The sequence below is a fragment of the Alligator mississippiensis genome, chromosome 2 (assembly GCF_030867095.1).
Source record: "Alligator mississippiensis isolate rAllMis1 chromosome 2, rAllMis1, whole genome shotgun sequence".
NCBI classification, from domain to species: Eukaryota; Metazoa; Chordata; order Crocodylia; family Alligatoridae; genus Alligator; species Alligator mississippiensis.
The window spans coordinates 225,902,100-225,917,514 of NC_081825.1; the positions used below are offsets into that span (position 1 = coordinate 225,902,100).

General features: G+C 41.9%; 1 protein-coding gene and 1 long non-coding RNA gene across 2 annotated transcripts in view; both read right to left on the reverse strand.

Moving 5' to 3' along the window:
• LOC102558965 (astacin-like metalloendopeptidase) overlaps positions 1-15,415 on the reverse strand; it is a 77,586-nt gene that overhangs the window by 38,914 nt on the left and 23,257 nt on the right. The window contains exon 2 of the transcript XR_009460110.1: positions 11,159-12,631. The gene's annotated coding sequence lies outside the window, so the exon portion shown is untranslated. Of the gene's footprint in view, positions 12,632-15,415 lie in introns of the transcript that reaches the window.
• LOC132248748 (uncharacterized) lies at positions 11,159-12,639 on the reverse strand. Its single transcript, XR_009460112.1, has 2 exons — positions 12,564-12,639; positions 11,159-11,751 (listed from the first exon to the last, which is right to left on the reverse strand). It is a non-coding gene; the product is annotated as an uncharacterized LOC132248748 (long non-coding RNA).

The window sequence follows — 15,415 nt, forward strand, 5'->3', positions numbered from 1 at the left end:
AGATATAATAGGCAGGGGAATACTGAGAAGTGTCAGTTCAACATATCTCCTCCAGGCCTTCAGCAATTTGGTGAAGGCCAAATCTTGTCCCTAGTTCCAGACTTCATGCCATCCTGCTAAGCTCCATTTCTGGCCACTAATCTTACCTGCCCTTGATCAGACTCACCCTCCTATTCCCTCTGTTCTCAGACTTCACCGTAAATCATCAATTCCTTACTTGCTTGTTCTTTGGACTTCAGTTTTGAGTCAGACCCCTGGCTTTCAGTCCTGCCATAACAATTGTTCCATCCATATCCAGTCCGTGACATTGCCCTGAGTATTGTTAAATGATACAGTGGCAGAAAATGTATGTATCTTTTGATATTTAAATAGAGTGTATTTAACCATAGGTACTGTCACATGGAAGTGACAGGAATAGAAAATCCATACACTTCTCCCAGGAGAGAAGATCCATAGGAAGTCTTGCCTTCCACTCCTTGGAAGCTGTCTTCTTTCTTGGTTACAGAGCTAATAGGCATGAGGCCTCATGTGGAATGTAAAGCATGGAAAAATGAAAGGATTTTTAGGCTTATGGTAAACTTAGTCAGGACACATGCCTTTGCTCAGCTTGCCAGCTATTCATTTTGATCATTTCAGGCAAAAAACCCCAAACCTTGGATTTAGACCAGGTGAGAGCTTGCCTCAAGAGTTTAATTATGTCAGGATTCTATGGAGCAACACATGGGCATCCTAATAAAATTAAATACTTATATTTCCTTCTTGTCACCATCAAGTCAATTCCCAAAGTTCCTTTTACTGCACAAACAAATAATCAATAAGAAGGCAGACAAGGCCAGCACTTTCTTAGAATAAATGTGTTATAGCTTCCAGGTAGGCAAGGTTCAACTTACAGCTCCCGTTCATAATAGTACTAAGTGTTCATACAATTTAAGTCCCTTGGTTTACCATTTACATTTGAAAGGGTCATTGATGGTTTGTGAAATAGCCAAGAAAAGACTTTACTAAATGCCTTTCACTGGCCCCTGATATTCCTGGATAGTCAGATAATGTGAGTTTAATAATGGGTGTGTGGCTGAACCAAATAAATTGTCCATAGGACTCATGCTTCATAATGAACTGAAAAACAGATATTGCCTCACAGGGATGTGTTTAATGTTACAATAAAAGTGGAATGATCTGGCATGGTATATATGCAGAGAAAGAAAATCTATAGTAGTTTTAAGCACAACATGTTAAGTGTCAACAGTGATACATTTTTAAAATCTGAAGGATGGATAAAGAAATATTATGTGAAGACAAGCAACCTGGGTATTTACAAGGCTTAGCAAATATTTCAGGTGTCTTCAGCACCATAGTTCAGCAGCACATAATTTTTGCTCTGAGGTTTGAGTTCATACAACATCTAAAATCGAAAATGAAATTCCCAAAAGGAAACAACCGACTGCAGTGAATTCCATCAACTGTCACTAAACCACGCCACTATCCCACAGCCATCTCAACATAGCCCATTCTTCTTTCTTTTCTAATCATCTTCTTGTGTGGTTGTTCAGGAGGTGGCTCACAAACTTAACATATATCATTCCATTCTTTAGTATCTTCAAGAGGAGAAAATAGGCTGCTCACAAAGGTACATTGATTAAAATAATTAGCAAGGATGAAACTAAATTTAAATTAGCAACTTTAATCTTGGTTTATGTTTGATTTTTTCTTTTTTAATTTTCATAAAGAAAAGCTTATTTTCACTAGTTGACAATCACATCAATCTACTATTACCAGTAATACAGCCTTTAACTAAATGTGGTATTACTTTTAAGTAAACAGGAAGATACACTGTGCTTATACACTCTTATTTAAGCAAGTATGTAACTCATATTACATGTATTGCAATAATTACTTCTTACTTTGTTTTGTTACAAAATGTTTCATAGATTTCATGGACATTAGGGCTGGAAGGGACCTCAGAAGATCATTGAGTTCAGCCCCCTGCCCAAAGGGCAGGAAGTCAGCAGGGGTCATAGGATCCCAGAAAGATAGACATCCAAAAGTCCCTTGAAGGTGTTCAAGGTAGGTGCTTAAACTACCTCTGGTGGCAGTCTACACCGAACTTTGGGGGCTTGGACAGTAAAGAAGTTCTTCCTGATGTCCAGCCTGAAATGGTCACAGAGGAGTTTGTGACCATTTGATCTTGTCATCCCTTGGGGTGCTTTGGTGAACAGACATTCCCCCAGATCCTGATGAGCACCCCTGATAAACTTATAGGTGGCCACCAGGTCACCCCTGAGCCTGCGGTTTTCCAGGCTGAAGAGTCCCATAGCTGTCAGCCTCTCATAGTAAGGTCTGTTTTCCTGACCTCTTATCATGTGCATGGCTCTCCTCTGGACTCTCAAGCTTCTCCACGTCATTTTTGAATTGCGGAGCCCAAAACTGGATGCAGTACTCCAGCTGCGGCCTCATGAGGGCTGAGTACAACGGGAGAACGATGTCCTGGGATTTGCTCGAGAAGCGGATACAAGCCAGCATTTTGCTTGCTTTACTAGCAGCAGTATCACATTGAAGGCTCATGTTCATTTCGTAGTCAGTCATGATCCCCAAGTCCCTTTTCTGAAGTGCTAGTGAGTGTAGCACTGCTGAGCCTATAAGCATGCTGCGGGTTTTTCCTCCCAAGGTGGAGAACCTTGCATTTTTTTGGTGTTAAATGTCATGAGGTTCTCATCTGCCCATTTCTTGAGCCTGTCGAGGTCAATCTGGATTGCCCTCCTGTCCTCAGGTGTGGACGCTTTACCCCAAAGTTTGGTGTTGTCAGTGAACTTGGCCAGTCTGCTTCTGACGCCAATGTCCACATCATTAATGAGGATGTTGAACAATATAGGCCCAAGGACAGAGCCTTGAGGGACCCCACTGGTCACAGGGCACCACAATGATTGACTTCCGTCAATCACCACTCTCTGGGTCTGACCACGTAGCCAGATCCCCAGCCAGCGGATCGTGGAGAACCGAGGCCGCAGTTGGCTGGTTTTGCCAAGAGGTGATCGTGGGATACCAGATCGAAGGCTTTTTTAAAGTCAAGATATATGATATCAATCTCTTCCCCCTTGTCCAGGTGATAGGTCAGCTGGTCATAAAAGGAAATAAGATTGGTCAAGCAAGACCTACCTGCAACAAACCCGTGCTGGCTATCCCTCAGGATTTTACCATCGGCCATGTTAAATAATCTATTTTAGTCAACTGGTATTAACTATTTACATTTAAGTTGCATCAAGCTGCATTGGTGTAGAAATTATTAATGCAATCAAAAGTAAAAATAAAAAGCTAAGTAAAACTATCTAAAATATGTCAGCTATAGAAAGAAAAACCTTTCCATAACCCTGCTTGCACTTTTAATAAGCTTATTTCTTAAAGCCTGGAAGCATTATCTATTGGTACTAAAATGAATCGATTCGTTTCTGGTCACCATGTCTTTCAAATATCATAATTAGTAGGTCTTGTTGTCTAATGCCTCATATTTATTAATTGATTACAAGAAAACAACCTATCCTGCTTTTTCAATTCCCAGATGATTTTTCAACTTTAAATAAATGAATCATTGAATTGAACTAATTGAATAAACTGAAATGAAGAATTGTTGTTAAAAGAATCATTGGAACTTCAATAAACTCAGATGCCAGATGCTCAGGGGCAGACTTTTATCAGTTCAAGGCTTTGACTTTCTCTAAAACTTTACCACAAAGCATGCACTGCTTGCTTTTTTTATTTGATGTATTGTAATAGAGTAAAATAAATTATTTTTTTAAGATAAATTAATTCCAGGAGGTAGAAGAAATATAAAGCCATGAGAATTCTTGAGTTTGTTGGAGGGGGAGGATTGTAGTAAAGAAGATCCTGCCCCAAGCCAGACAGATTCACAAAAAATCTCTAATGAGGCAAAAGCCACCTGCTTTTCTGTTTCAGACCTAATTGGAAAGTTCCAAAGTTCCCTTAGGCTTTCCCTCAATCCTACAAGAAGAAAAAAGTTCTTAATAGAAGACTTCACCTGCCAATTTTTACTTTGCTTGCAGTAACATATGGCAGCAATTCAGGTTCCAGAATACATTCAAATGTCAAATATCCCGTTATTTCTTAATTGTGTGTACATACACTATACACATCTCAGATGAAGACATGATCTGGTACTGCACTCTAGTGGCTCACCAGAAGATCTGTTATTATGATTGAGTTCAGGAAAATGCAGGAAACTTCCACAAATGCTTAGGCCATATTCATCACTCAGGATCTTTAGTGTAGAGAAGAAATTGCTTATGAAGAAAATAAAGATTTTAGCCCCCTTGGAAACCAGAACGTGTCTTTCCTCTAACTGTCGCTGTGTCTGAGACAGTTGTATCTCCTTTTTCGCCTGTTTTATCAGGAACTTTGATCCATTCATTACTACTTACTTTCCCAAACATATCCACTGGACACTATCCTCCTATTCTGCTAGTCTCTAAACCCACTTTATTTGCAATAGGACAGAATCCTCTTCCATCTGACATAAGAGTTTGGTACAGAGGAAAAACATCAGAATCTTGATCTTGAGCCTTTCAACTAAGTGTGGGGTAGATTTTCTTGAATGGGAACAATACATGAAGTGGAGCGAATGCCACAGGGTTCCATCTGCAATAGTGTAGGATGTTGTGCTGGGATATGGTCTAGACTCCAGGAGAGCTGTAGGGGAAGAGAACTGGATACTGAATCTGTAACCTAACCTCTATAAATCAATGGGGAGGAAGCATAGCAGAAAAGGAGCAACTGCATCTTTAGTGGCTACACTCTTTTGCCCTGTGGAATATTTTACTCAATGAGCCACATACCACTTTCTGGAGCACAGCATAGGATTGGCAAACCATCTGTGATCTGAGCCTCCGTAAAAATATTAGCGCAGGAAGGAAAAGAATTTGCCATAACATTCAATTTTACACACACAGACAAGAGGCAAGTGACCTTCCATCTATACTTTAGAAGAGAAAACATCTAGGAAACAGCTTCAGTAGCATATGAGTACTTGTATGCCTCTAATGAAACCATGTGGAGAAAGAATGTCCATATAGAGTCTCATTCAAATTGAGATGGACAAAGTATCATAGCAAGATAAAAAGCCTTGTTATGCAGCTTCTAGGGTTATTGTATTCAACTCAGCATCTTTTACCATAAGCAGTCAGACCAGAATTATATACTTTCTAATCCCATTTACCCATGCTAAAGGGTAACTTGGAGAGGGTCAGAAAATACACTCCCTTGAAATTATAAGGTTATGCAACAACACATTTCACCTGATGGATCTGCTATTGGTGTTACTATTAGGTTCTGCCCTGGGTTTGAGTTCTCTGGTAGACATCCTGATTTCTAATTAAAAGCAAGGAGCAGAGAACACCTCCTGTGAATTAAGATCTGGACATTCCTGCTCATGTTCATGTGGACATCTTTTTTATATCTACCACATGAATGTTTGTTCCCCCTGATTCTTTACATGAAGGTAATATGGCTTCTTTCCCAAGATTATTCTGTGTTTTCTATTGTGAGGATTATCTTTCTATAGGAGAGCTAATGGCTATACTATCTTAAGACTTCCAAAAAAAAAAAAAAGAAACTGTCTTGTTTTCAAGGTTGTGAAGGGGTGGAGGTGGGGGTGGTGCTCTGACAGGTTTGACAAGAGTCCAAAAATTGTAAGAAAAATGTTACCCCCAACTCTTCCATATTAGTATCTGACAACTGTACCAGAACAGTTTGGTGGTCTGGTGTTAGATCTATTCCCATCAAGAAAGGGTCTGATACATCTCCAGAAGTTGATGCAAGTTCCCAAGTCTGTGGTTAATTAACTGCTCCATGAGTCTCCATTGTAGTTTTATTCTCTCATTTTTGTCTCACTGAAAGTGCCTCTGATTTACAAATAAGACATTCTAGTTCCTTTGTTCTGCATCTTTGTTCTTTAAAAATATCTCATGGAAAAGGCTAAGCCAGAAATCCATTTGTAACACGGAATTTATGTATGACTGGAGTAACTGGTGCTCTTCTCTCCATATAAAAAATGCTAACATGAAAGCCTTTTCCAATATAGGATGGAGAGAGAGTAGGAGATTACTGACTGCTTGATAGATAAGAATATCTAGAGTATGGAAGTTATTAGCTGTACAAGTTATTCAATAGAAATGGTCAAAGAGAAACAGCTTATGAACATACGATCAAGTCACCAGGTCACCCAAATATTGCTGATTTACAATAGGTCATTCAAGTTAAACCAAATGGTCCAGCCTCAGCCCCTATTGCTCAGACTATTGCCGACCCAATACCCTATGGCACCTGTTCTCGACAGCCCACACCTGGAGTTGGGCAGGAGTGGCCCTGGGGCTTCCCCCATCCCCAGGTTACTAAGGACAGTGGCAATGGTAGGCTGGTTCTCCTTTCTCACCTGCTACATAGGGAGCTAGAGGCTATACAAAACAAATACATGTTCAGCATATGAATGTATTGGCTACACAGGATAAACTCATGGGATCATAATGAATTCTAATGTATTGTTCAGGATGTGAAGTTACCAACAAAATCATAAATGCAAACTTTGAGTTATATGGGGCACTGGTCACCACACACACACACACACTTTCAAACCCATGTAATTTAAACCCATGTAGTATAGTGTATAGTAGCTGCTGTAGTGATTGTGAGAGCACTGGTATCAGTATATCTACCTATCCAAGGCCCTGGAGTCTGCTGTCATTGGTCAGCTTCCTTCAAGGCGATGTCTTCTCCAGAAGGGGGTCACCTGCTTGACCTTCTGTCTCAATAGGTCAGGCTCTGGATGAAAGGGTGCCACACTGAGGGTCACGCTTCACTGCCTTTTATCCCTTTCTGGCAGACTTGTGTGATCCCTCAGCATCATTTTGGCTGCCCAATCCAGAGGTTGCTGTCCTATGTGGGTCTCGAGTAGTGCCTGACAACTGTTAGTCACAGGGGTCTTGCCTGCCAATAGTGCAGTTTCAGGAGTCAATTTGTGATTTTGATTAATTAACAATGGTATTGTTAAGGGTTGCAGGATTAGTCAATAGGGTGGGTGCTCAGTCCCAGGAATCAGTTCCTTGCCTTGATTAGCCTAAAATGGCTCGTAGAGTAGAGTTGTGTAATGGTAACTTCCTCTGGCTAGGCTATTGTCATTTAATTACCTACTGATCATCATACACTCGCATTCACAGAATGAATGCACACCAGAAATCTATCAAAGACAGAAAAACCCAATTACCAGTGGGGGCACATTTCTCACGGGAGGGCCACTCTCTCTCCAATCTCTCAGTCCTGATCCTCAGGGGAAACTTACACAACATTTCCCAGAGATGAGCCTATGAACTCCATTTCATCAGCCTCCTGGATACTAGAGATCATGGACTAAATATAGACATTGGATTTTTGACACATTATAATCTGCCTGACAACTGACTCCCCAGCCCAGCCTCTGGCTTCTTTACTTTTCATTCCATCCAGGAAGAGCACACACAAACTGCTGAAACTTCCTTAGCCTGACGAAGGGTTTTTGAACCTGAAAGCTTGCTAAATAACTATTCTCCAACTATTTGAGTTGGTCTAATAAAAGAGATCAAATTCACCCAAGGAACCTTGCCTGCTTATGTCCTTAGACCAACACGGCTACAACCTACAACCATGGTAAAGATGAAATATAAAAATTCAGTATGAGAAATATATAAAAATGCAGTGTGAGGTAGTAAGGATCAAAGGCTACTGGGGACAGTAAATGAGTTAGGTTAGTACCAGGATATACTTATAGTCTTTGAAGTGTATAGTTTAGTTCTTTTGCTTTCTTTAGTGACACAGAGCTAACTGATATGTAGATGTAGTTTCTAGGTTTCTCCTACAAGAAGCCACTTGAGCTTTCTGGCTTGCTCTGAGCCTTGCCACACTCATGCAATGAGTGTGCTAGGTGTCTGTCAATACTTCGAAGGAAAAAGAAATGCATAAAATGGAGAGCGGGGTGGAGAGAGGGGGTGCAGGCAAGAAAGTGCTTCTGTTATATCAATGTCCAGAAGGGAAATGTACAAAAGAGGCTTTCTGCTACAAATTTACATCCTATTCAAAGATGGCTGCAGAAGCAACTTAAATAACTGATTTTAAAATACCCCAGGCTTCTTACAAATGTGTCTTTCTTCCTGTTCAAAACTTGACCTAGCTACCATTTAGGCAAGAGTATGACATTTTAAATTAAGCTCAGAGCAAAAGATATTTGCAAATGACTGGATATAGACTTTTTTTGCAACTTCCCTAGGCTCTCTCATTCAAAAAATATACAGAGCTATGAGAAATATGTGGATATTTTGAACCATAGCTTTGTGAATTCTCATTTTCAACGTATGCAGTTGGCTGATTTGGAGAGCAGATATGATGATACTAAAGAGGTATTATTGTCTTTCCCTATGCAGATCCACCCAGGCTGGAGATTTACCACTCTGTACTTTCTTAGAATATTTACCATAGCTAATTAATAACTGGCTAGCTCCATTATTAGCTCAGATGCTATTTACAACCCTGGCTAAAAATCCTTGCTATGCAATGAAAATATGTTGATTGTATGTGTTGTCATGCTACTTTCCTGGCCAGCCACAAAACAAAAAAATGTGAACGGTTATAATCAAATGGCAATAATGGATTTCTAACACTTGTTATTTTATTTTTGCATGTTGATTTTTCCGTCGTGCTCTTAAAAGCATCCTTGATCTTGAGAGAAGGGTTGAACTTGTCTTTTTAATGTTTTGACTCTTTGTTTTTATTTTTGGAATCTTTATATATTTTATGTATATTTATGTGTATTTTATTGATATCTGTTCACTTTAAACTTTGTATTTATATTATTGCATGTAATATCCTTGGGCTCAGACAATGTATTTATGAACACTTGACTGGTCCTATACACTGCAAATTTATCCTCCAGTTGATATATCTTATCGAACAAATATTTATCATTGTGATGTTTGGGATGGAGTAGACCTTTCTTTCAGGAATCTCTCAAAATGGAACTGCAGAAATAAAAGAGATAGGTATAATCACTATTTGTACATAGTGATGATATGTATTTAGGAAATGTAGGGTGCGTATACACATTGCCCTACAGCAACGTAGCGATGTACTAGTGCTATGGCAGTGTAGCAATCATGTGTCGCCAGCTATGTTGCCGTAGCAGCGCACTCCCTGGGTATAGCACACTGCTACGGTGATGTAGTGGCAAAATTTAACTGTGTGCTGTGCACATGGCACAGTAACCAGCCGTATTGTGCTGTGCTTTAGTACTTCCGAAAGGAAGTACTAAAGCATGGTGCTGTAGCAACATCACCATATACTAATGTGTAAACGCACCCATAGTAATTTATATTAAAATGGTATTAACAATACATACTGCTGTGCCTGCTTCTTTCCTCAGACCTGATGAAGAATGCCTTTCATTCAGAAGTTTGCCTCTCTATCCAACCATGCAGTTCGTCCAATAATAGATATCACCTACAAAAATCCTTGCCTCTTGTATTAGTAATACTACTAATAGCCTTTACATACTATCCTTCATGTGCAGATTTCAAAGTAACTTAAACATGCAGATCAGCACTATTTGCTCTATATTACAGATAAGTCACTGAAATGAAAAGTCACTGAAGTACTTACCTGTGATGTCATAGCAGATGAAACTGGGATTAGAACCTAACTTTCTTAAATACCACTCCCATACTCTAACTACTAAATCCCATTTTTAAGTAAAAATACTTGGCAGCTGTACAGTCTCTCATTTCCAAACTTTAGCTCACATGGCCTTGCAGAATGCGTATGCATTCTTATCTCTACTTTACCCACTGGGAAACAGACAGACAGGGTATGGCCAAAGGCCAACATTTTCAAATTTGGGTGCCTAAATCCTAAAACTAGTTACAGACATTAAAAAAGCCCAGGGGGAATTGATCTAAGTTATGTGGTTTTCTTTAAACAGCATATTTAAATCAGTAGTGAACAAAACACACATTTGCCCTTTCGTGGAGGAGGCAAATCTTAGATTGGGTTCTGCCATTTTAAACCAGTCTATGTGTGCCAAACTTATGTTCTGTTATGGGTATAGACCAGTTTCCTATTGTTGCCCTGAGGGGTCAAGCCAATGCTCAGGATCTCAATATTGCGCTGACAGGAGGGTGTGGTGTACAATTGCACATGCACACATAAAAATCAATTAAGCACACATACACTCACTAGGTGCATACACCCCTACTAGGCATACACACTCACTCGCAGCTCAGATACACACACGTTCAAAATAATTGGTCTAGGTTCATGCACACCTATCACCAGTTTAAGCTCATACAAGCTACACACACACCAAATTTAGACAGAATCAGTTACCAACACCTGCACATCCAATACACATACGTGGATTACTAATTTATATACCACACACACAATGATATCTATATATGTATATATATGTGTATTCACTAATTCACACACATACTATCCACCTACATCATCTTGGGCCTGGGCCCAAGAACTGAGGCTCCAGGGTAACTTTAGGTTAATTGATCTTAATTGATTAAAAAACAACGCCCAAAGCCTGCAGAACAGGGAAGCATGCTGGCACAGAGGCTGGGTTTGGAGCCAGAGCTACCGGGAAGCTGAAAAGGTACATGGGGAGAGGGAAAAATGGGACTAAGGGAAAGCGTGGGTGTTAAAGAGGAGGTCTGGGTGTGGGGGAGCCAGAGGATGGCTCCGGGGCAGCCAGAGAAGTCTGGGAAGCTGCGGGGGGAGGAGCCTGAAAACAGAGACAGACAGCAGAAAATCACAGAAAGAACAGCAGGAGAGACTGAAAGGCAGCAGGGGCAGCAGGAAAGCAGAGAAACGCAGCAGAAAGTCACAGGGAAAAGGCAGTAGGAGCGTGGGAAGCAGGGGGACAGCAGAAAATTACAGGAAAAGCAGCAGAAGAGACTGAGAGGCAGCAGAAAGTCACAGGGAAAAGGCAGTAGGAATTGAGAGGAGATCGGGAAACTAGTGGAGAGGGGTGGGGGCTGGAATTGAGAGAGAGAGGAAGAGAATGAGGCTGGAATTTAAGATAAGGAAGGGACTGGGATTCAGTAAAACATGACCCAACTCGGGGTTGCAACTGACAGTGGTTTTATTGAACAGGGGAAATGATGACACAATGCCAAATTGGTTCCCTTGCACCCACACCCACACCCACACCCACAGTGGCAGCAGGGGTTAGAGAGGCTTGGTGCAGGGGCTGAAGTCCACTGAAGTCCAGGAGGAGACAGACAGAGAGAGAAAGAGAGTCCAAATTGTAGGAGGAGGTGTGCAGGTAATATCTACCTATCCCAGGCTAGAAGTTGATCCTCGATGGCTAGTCGGGGTCTCCTTCAGCTCGGTGTTGTCCAGAGGGGGTCGCCGGCAGGGCCTCTGGGGTGGATAGGTGACGTGAAGCTGGTCTGGTCCGCTTGGAAATGGTGTTCCCACTGGGTCTGTTTTCACTGCCCCTTCTTATAGGGGCAAACTGTGTGTGACCCTAGTGACAGGAGGCATACCCAGGCAAGGGTCAGCCCCTGATGTACTAAGCATGTGTGCTCCATGCAGGTATGTGCAGTTTCGGGTGTCTGTAATGGTGGGGTACAATGATAGAGTTGCTGGTTCTGCAGGGTCTTTTGTGTTTCAAATGCTGGTCTTGTCTCTGTTCCTGGGTGAGGTCCGTGGTTCCTGGGTAAATCAATGCGAGGTGATGACCTGGTCATTACAGGCCATTCAGTAGAGGCCTGCTACCATTGTATTTCAATCATTCTCAATCATTCTCATTCATCGGGGAACCAGTTTACATGGGAGGGGTACACTGAATCATATTATTGCAACATGGGATGCCCAGGCAGAGGACACAAGATGGAGGCTTGACATATAAAATGGAAACTTGACATGACTTTGGTTCACTTAAAAACACAGGCCTAAACCACACAATATCCATATGAAACAATAAAAATCAGTACAAAAATGTTAATAATACAATATACAACAGTAAAAATTAATACAAACCTAATAATTATACAATATAAAACAGTAGATATCCAAAACCAAAAACTTGCTAGCAAAATAAAAATGTTCAAAGCTTATCCTAAGTTTGAGCTCACTTCTACTTATTTATAGGGAATAGAGAGGGAGAGAAAAGTCAGAAATGGTTGGGGAAGGGGAGGGAATGTATTTAAAAAAAACCAACAACAACAAAAAACTGGGGGTTTTGCTACACTATCACTTATACTGGTAAAAATGTAACGTATGTACCTGGCCTATGTAAGGCCCTATGTCTATATGCAGGCAGAAACAGCCTGATTTTCAGAAATGTTGAACACTTGCTGTACTTTGGGCACTAGCTTTGAAAATGTTGCCACAAGTGACTTGACTGACCCTGCCCAGTGACTCAGTTGCAGAGCAATGTTTAGAATTGAACAGTTCCCAACCTCCATTTCCTTGCTTGGTTTACTAGAATACAGCACTTTCCTTACTATTTCCTTCATACTTACTGAATGAGTACTCTACCTGGAATCCACGGTACAACTGGTCATTGTGGAACTGGACCAGCACTGAGTTCCTGGAAGAGATAAAGACTGGCACTGAGTTATGTGCACAGTACTTGCTTGTAAAATGGAGAGTGATTTTGCCTCCATCATAAATGACCAGATAGTCATTTTGGCATTGGAAAGAATTCTCCAGATCAAAGGATAATATATTCAGAGATATTTGCCAGGTGGAAAGAAGCAAAACAGATGATCAGGAATGCAGGAAAATAAGAACATCAGACTGGAAGGGACCTCCTGAGTCATTAAGCTAAATCCCCTGTTATCTCAGGCAATATCATCATATAATCCCTTTCATAAATATATCAAGTTCTATCATAAAACTCATTTATTTTCATCCCCATTATTCCTGTTAGAAGGCAGTCCTGGTATGTCATTTCTGCAAATTATACAGTCCTGTGAATTATAAGAGGTTGTTTTTTTATTTTGGGGGAGGGGAGGAGGTCCTAAAATATCAGAAAACACTGAATAATTATGAGCCCAATTCCCTGTAGGTGTGAGCTAATATAGCTCCACAATTTATTTAATAACAAATCTTATAGGCATAGCCAATAGTATTTGAACAATGCCTAGTATAATATGGGCATTACTGAAAATAACAATACAGAAGCAGTGCCTTTCATCCCAAAGGATCCCAAAGTGGTTTACATCTATACAAAAGAATCCCTTACTCATCACTGATGGTGAAGTGCAGGAGCTATTTAATGCTATACAACAACCCTACACAAGAATTTGTGACAGAAGAGGATGGTGAATTACATATCGGATAGAAAATGAAGGAAGAGATTTAGGTCAGTAGAAATGGAGAAGACTGGTTACCAGTGCTAATCTTAAAATTACTAATTAATCCAGAGGGATACACAATACTTTCAGCCAGTTTCAAAGGTCTGGAGGTGCTAGAAGTCACTGTGGTAGGAGTGAAACAACCGTGGGCATGGGAGGGGACCCCAGTTCACTCTGCTGGATAAAATGATCTTCCTCTCCTCAGGAATAACTATTCCCAGGGCCGGATTAACTCATAGGCAAACTAGGCACATGCCTAGGGTCCTGAGCTGCGGGGGGGCCCCAGTCCTTCCTTCCGCAGTGGTGGCACAAATGGCTTCATACACCTTCCTTCCCTTCCCCTTCCTGCTGCCAGCCTCACTGCCCTGGTGGCTGCTTCCTAGCCATGGCTCCAAGCCCCGTTCATCAAGGGCAGCAGCACTGGGCTGGGGAGAGGGATCAGGCCCAGAAGTTTGTTTGCCTAGGGTCTACTAAAGGGTTGATTTGGCCCTGCCTATTCCCCTCAGTCACAAGGTTCTTCATCCTATTCTATTTTCCCTCTGTGAGTCCAAATACCGTCTATCTTCCACTGTAGAAGAAGCAGGCACCTTAAGTAGAACAGAGTTTTCTAGGCTAAGAGGCATGGTACGACCCCATTTAATGGCAAATGAAGAGCATGAGGCACAACACTGAATTATAAAGAGGAGCTCATTCACAATATCTGGAGAAATGGAATACCAGCATAGTAGAGGGCTCATTCAGCAGCTCTGGGGAGGAGGCAAGAAGTTGAGGAAAAGAGAAACGTGGAAGATGATTTAACATGGTTCCCATCCCTCAGTTTAGAAAACAAATTAGGCATATGTTCAGTCTCAAGATTTTAAAGTCTAACATCAATTTTACATCTCATCCAAATTATGGAACCTCTAGCAATAAAGCATTTCAAACACCAGACTGTAGCAATAGGTTGATTATAACTCAGAGGACACAAAGCTACATCTAGAGACACTAACACCATTTCTTGCATGGCCTTATCTTTCCCAGGTTTGACCATGTTTGCTCGAAAGCAGGGGTGTCCAACCTTTTTGAATGTGGGGCCAGATCATGAACTTTTTATCACCCACTGGGCTGGCGAGTCATATTCAAAGACCTCACAGGAAGCGGTATCACATCAGGAAGTGATGTCACGTGACCTTTGACACCAATGAAGTTGCAAAAGTGACAATGAAATGGGTCTAGAAATGTGGTTTAAAATCCAAAATAAAAACAATATAAAAACAACAATGAAATAATACCAAACACTTGACTAAAATAAACACTTTCACATAATGCATAATGAAAGAAGCATAATGCAAGTCAACAGATCAAATGTAGAAAAGATATCAGCCAGAGTGGAAACTAATCAAAGGTGGAGGGATGCGTCTCAGTGGGAGACACCTGCGTGGTGCTTTGCAGCCTCTGCCGCTTGTTGCCTTGCAGGGGGCGGGTGGGCGGGGAGGGAGGAGGGAGTGGGGGCTCCCCAGTGCATCTGAGAGGCTGCGAGAGAGACTCACAGCTCAGCTGGGCACAGGTGCTGCTGCAGCCAGACATGAAGTGGAGCAGGGCAGGGCGGGGAGAGCTGCTGCCACATGCGGAAGCTCCAGTCCAGGCTCCTCCTTGTCCACCTGGCTGCAGCCTCCCTGGGATGTGCAGGAAAGGTGCCCTCCGCTCCGCTGCCACCCGCCTTGCCCCAGCAGCCGCGTATGCCTGCACCGCCCCCCACTCCCACCTCGGCCCTGTGCAGCTCCGCCGCTGAGCAGCCACCTCCACCTGCTTTCAAGGATGCCCAGTAAGTTGTCCAGGCACCAGGAAGCGTGTATGTGCCTGGGCCCCGCCGTGGGTCACTGTTCATTGTGAGCTGCCTGTGGGAACCTTGTCCCTTCCCCAGCCCTTCAGCAGCCATTAGGAAGATGCTGAGGGGCTGGGGGAGGGACAAGGGGTGGGAACAAAAGTAAACAGTGTTTACTTTTGTTTCCCATCGCAGCACCTCGGGCCTCAGA